This window comes from Pleuronectes platessa, chromosome 13 (assembly GCF_947347685.1).
Source record: "Pleuronectes platessa chromosome 13, fPlePla1.1, whole genome shotgun sequence".
NCBI lineage: Eukaryota > Metazoa > Chordata > Actinopteri > Pleuronectiformes > Pleuronectidae > Pleuronectes > Pleuronectes platessa.
The window spans coordinates 7,275,891-7,281,725 of NC_070638.1; positions in this window are offsets into that span (position 1 = coordinate 7,275,891).

Below are 5,835 nucleotides of genomic sequence, written 5' to 3' on the forward strand. Positions count from 1 at the left end.
TCTATCTCTCTCTCTCTCTCTCTCTCTCTCTCTCTCTCTCTCTCTCTCTCTCTCTCTCTCTCTCTCTCTCTCTCTATCTCTCCCTCTCTCTCCCCCTCCCTCTCCCCCTCCCTCCCTCTCTCCCCCCCTCTCTCAAGGCAGACCAAAAATCAGGTGAATGAACATCACCCCTCCTCTCTCAGAGAGGGAGATAAAACATAGAGTGAGTGGCCTAGTTTCCCAATTTCAAGTCACTAAAGCTTTGCAATCGTCAACATCTGTTTATGACAAAACCCTGTTTGTACTCTGTGAAGTCACAGAAGGAAACATTCTGTTCAACAGTCTATTAGGATGGATGAGAAATCCTGTATTCAGATGTAAAAGCAGTCATAGTAAATTTTCTAATATCCATATGTACACATCAGGAAGAATGAACGATAAATGTGAATGAATCTGTTTCTAAAACCCTCAACTGAAAAATTGGATAAGTTTATACCGCTGGCAAATTAACAAATTATAAATAACAGCCTGGCATCCTGGTGCAGCCAGAACCACCTGGAGCTGAACGCTTTAAAAACTGTAGAGATGGTAGCAGACTTCAGGAGGAGCCCAGCCCAAACAGCTCCCCTCATCATGTGTGAATCCCCAGTTAAAACAGTCTTTCAGATTCCTGGGGACTGTCATCGCACAGGACCTGAGATGGGCGGAGAACATCACCTCCATCATCAAGAAGGACCAGCAGAGGATGTTCTTCCTGCGGCAACTGAGGAAATTCAACGTTCAGCGGAAAGTGATGGTTGAGTTTTATATAACCATCATTGAGTCCATCCTCACCTCATCTATCATCATCTGGTTTGCTGCCTCCACTGCCAAGGATAAGGGCAGACTGCAGCGGATCATTCGGTCAGCTGAGAAGGTCATCGGCTGTGACCTGCCGGCTCTCCTAGACCTGTTCCACTCCAGGACCAGTAGGAGAGCATGCAAGATCATTGCTGATCCTTCCCATCCCGGTCACAACCTGTTCCAGAGACTCCCGTCTATGTGAGCAGTGGGGCTCACAAACAAGCCCCCTGCATCACACTGACTCTGCATCACACTGACTCTGCTGACCCCCCCCCCCCCCCTCGCACATAATTTATAACTCCATATTATTGGCATTATCACCAATCTCTGCACCTTAGAACCACACGCAACTCTCTTATTGTATATATATATATATAAATGGCAATAAAAATAATTCTGATTCTGATTCTGATGTTCATCATATTTTGCTTTGATACTCTGAATCTGTAGTAAGTATAAAAAGCCATATAAATGTAATTGAGTAATTGTATTTGCCCCTAGAAGGTAGCATAGTACTGGTACTTCAAAATGTTACGGGTATAATACTTGAATATATGACCTTGGGTAGTTTGCATCTTTGCCAATCTATGTTTTCCCCATTGTCACTGCTGTAGTTTGATTCATTGGAAATTGAATAAGAGATTCGTCGATCAACAGAGACACATTTGATTGGTGAAGCATCAACAATGTGAGAGGTTTGTATCTTACATTATATCACAGTGGATTAAAAAGGATTAGTATATGACCGTGAAACTGCAGGAACAGATGAAGAGGCTGTCATCTCTAATCATCAAAAACTTGAAAACCTTCCGATGCTCTGAATGTTTATGGCCCCGAACAAATGGATGTTTTTCATTTAATTCTCCCACACAGGCCGTCTGGGTAACGAGCAGTCGGAGGACACGGAGGACACAAGAGCCTGGAGGCTGCCGAACAGGGTTGGGACTTGAAGGACAGCTGACCTTCCATGTCCTGGAGAATGTGTATGACTGACACAAAACCCTCATCTGCTACCATTGTATTACTTTTGACAAGGAGAGTGTTTCCATGTTGCTCCACTGGTGGTGGTTTGTGGTTCGTAATTAAATTCGACAAGGAGGTTGTGTTTTCAATGCTGACATTTGTTTGTTGGTCTGTTTGTTGGTCTGTTGGTCTGTTTGTTTGCAAGATCACACAAAACTTCTGGGCAGATTACCATGAAACTTGGTGGAAGGATTTGTTATAGGTCAGGGATCCAGGGACTTTTCTTTATATTTCTTTAATATGGCATTTTCCACATTTTCCTTATTATTCTCAGATAATAATATACAAATCTTGATGAAAAGAAATCACATGTTTGTCTGAATGACATGTGTGTGTCAGGGCAAATTGGTGCAGATCCAAATAAAGATCGGGGGCTATGGGGAATTGAAATGTGATTTTATAACTGTTGGGCCGTGGTGGTGTTCTGCACTTTGACATTGTAGTTGAAAATGTGGTCATATCAGGCTGTTTCCAAGTGTGAATGTGGATCGGTGCAGTTTCAAACTGAAAACAAAAGCAGTTCCTGTAAGAGCAAGAACGTGGGATTCAACCTTCAGCCACTCTTTGATTTACGGGAACATTTGACTTCAGGTGCAAACAGCAGCAGACTGTTGAGGTGCTGGTCATTCCCCGGGGACATGAACCTGTGTCCCTGTGGCTTCAAATAATTAAAAACAAACCTTATGGTAACAGGTGTCATGTTATCAGCCCACTGTCATTACTTCCTTATCTGGTTCCTATCAATATAATAATAAAACACTGTTACACTTTTACAAATATCCGTGAATGAAATGTCTGCAGGATACGAATAATGCCAACTGGCAGTGGTCCTATTTTATTTTATTATTATATTATTATTATATTGTCCTATTTTATCATACATTATATTAAACTTTCCTATTTTTCAAACATTGGTTTCAGTTTGGTGCAGCAGTCTGGGTCATGTATCTGCTGGAAGGAGGCTGAAAACAGTGTTTGATCCCCACAGCAGAGACTGTGTCAAATTCAACCATCTTCACAACCCAGAGCTATGTGAGCATCCTTTGAATAAGATGTGCTTAAAATGTCAATATGACAGCTGACGTTGGGAGGAACACTGTACAGATGAAGCCAGTGGTTGAGAACACAAGTTGTTTTCATTTTTCAGTTAGTTATTTTCCTGATTATTCGTGAATACAATACCAGAAAATAGCAACACAGAAGTTCATCACAAGTTTCTTGGGCCCTTATAGTGACATCCTCATGTTTCCTGTTTTGTCTATAACAATTTACAAGTTCATTTGATCTTTTTCCTCATAAAGTGTCAAATTCTTCAACGGTTAATCTGTATCAAGCACTCCCTCAAAATTATGTTTAACAAGACAGATTTAGGATCTCATCATAAAATCTGTAAAACCAAAAGATAGTCACACAAAAAACAGAAATTTGAATATTGAATATTTTGAACATTGAATATTTTCAATATTTTGTTATTTTTCTTCTTAATTATATTTATTCCAATGATCTTTTTTTTTTTTGTTGAGATTACTGAAATTATCACGGATTACTATCAAAATATTGCAGATCAGTTGATCGGGTAATTGACTAAGTTTTGATCTGTATTCTTGCGCAAAATATTAATTTCACACCTCGGGAGCTTCAACCGGAGGCAGAATGACTTCTAACAATGTGAATGTCAACAAGCAGCTGTCTAATGGTTGTAAAGTGCTTGAGGATGCCAATGTTTACCAGCTCACATGACTGGTTTGTTTTAAATGATGAAAGACAAACAAAAGGGGAGAGGGGCAACAAGATCCAAAGCTGAAGAGTTTGAGTTTGTTCTGTTTGTTGATAAGTTTCATTCATGATTACACCTTTAAGAAAAGTGAATGGCTTTTAAATGTTAATTTAAAGCTTTAAAGCACACACACACTTCACCTACACTTCACCCACATAGATTTGAGGATTGACACAAACCTCGATGGCCCTGACACCGGCAGCACTGGGCTCTGATAACTATTAACATAATTAGACAAAGGGGAAGTGAAAAGAACTGAAAGCCAACTCCTGCATTTACTTCTGGCCATTTAAATGCCTTCATGGATCAAAATCACACACAGGGACATGACAGTGAGTTATAGGAACGACAGAGAGAGGCGAGCCCATGCAACAGTCCTGTTTTGGTTAAATCCTGGGACCTTGCAACTCGTGATTGGTCCTTAAATCCTGAGGGCCGTCAGCATGACCAGACAAACCCCCGAGCAGCCCTGGAGCAAAACAGATTCGACTGACCTCAGAGTGCACTGCAATATTTAAAGATTGTGTGACACCAAGCAGCACTTAAAAGCTGATGTAATCAGTTGATTCATTGAACCACAGACACATTTTTGGCAATCATTTTTACCAGAATATCCCCGGCACTAATTTCTCATGAAAAACATTTTCCACAAACATAACATTTGTCTTTTTTTTTACCAAAAAAAGAAGCAGCCTGAAAATGTTAGCTATTTGTACAACAAATACCAGTCAGTGTTTGCTGGAGCCTTAAAGTACTTCTATGAAAAGACAAATACGACCTTGTCCAGGCTTTTCTCTGTTAATATTACTTGACAGAAAATGTTAAAACTATTTGCTAAATCAAATGTCTTCAATATAGAATAAGCGGTCTAGGTCTTCTAACTAGATTTGGAGTCCTTCTGAAAGGACCACAGGATGTAGGACTCAAATAAAGTGGTTCGTATACGTGATTAATCAAATTATGTTTATCCAAATGATGTGGAGTAAACATTTGAGGCCTCTGGAGGTCTGAAATCCACATGGATGCTGAGACACTAGTCAAGGCTCAAGTGTTAACAATTCATTTTCCATGTCAGTGGAGTGTTACATGAGCCTCTGCTCACTTTACTGAGCCATAAAATGCCTTGTGTTTCATTTCTCGGGGCCAAATTATGTTAACACCCTGGTTCAGACCTGTTAGCGACACTAGAATGTGAAAGTTATCTGGTTTGACAACTCAACTTAGCAGCTGAGGCTCCAGAACGTGAGCGCTCCATCCTACGTCAGCGGGGCAGATCATTTAGAGCCAGAAAGCTTCAAGGTTTTTTTTCTCCTGTTCTTAAAAGTGCACAGACTGAACTGTGATGTGCCTTCTGCTAATAATTCACTATTAATGTCTAGACAAAGCATTTTAGAACAGATATTGCTGAGGTAAGATGGACACTAATACTAAAGTCTATATCTACTCTTATTGAGCTGAAATACCCGAGGCAAGAGGTTAGAGTTCTTTAGATTCTGTATTTAAACTCTTATTGTCTAACCAAGGACAAACTTGATTATAATTGATTATTTATTCATGAACTTTTAGATGTCTGACTTTTGGAGAAATTAGCTGTAGTCATCTTATGACAGTCAACCATAATGAAAATGTAATATTCAAAAATATCAAAAAATAGAAAATACAAATAAGGCTATATCAATACTCCAGTCTGTCGTCTTGTTTATACAAAATATTAAATGATAATACACAGGATACTTAATGGCTGTAGTTTATATACAGGACTAATATTCTGTTTAAATTGACTAGTCTGCCCTCTGCAGGAAAAGGGAGATACAAGTAGCCCATGTGAATTGTTCGTAAATGTTTATCAAAATCAACACTGTATAATTAAATTAAATTAAATTAAATATACTTAAAATAGCTGGACATGTCAGGACAGGGAATCGACAATATTTTTTTACATCAGGGTAAATCCTGTTTACAGCTGCCCGTCAACTGCCGTTCCCTTAGGATTATGGGAAATGTAGTCTTTAGTAAAGTGGATCATACCAATCTTAAAGTCCAACGCAAATAGCAGGGAAAACGCAAATTAATTCTTTATTTTAAGAATGTATAATCATAGCTTTGTTTCAGTAAGTTTCATATCATTTCGTTTTTAAAGGGCGTTAAATAAAAGTGTAAATACTTGATGAATGAAGTAGTCGAACAGCCAATGTCCGCCCCCCTCCCCTCTC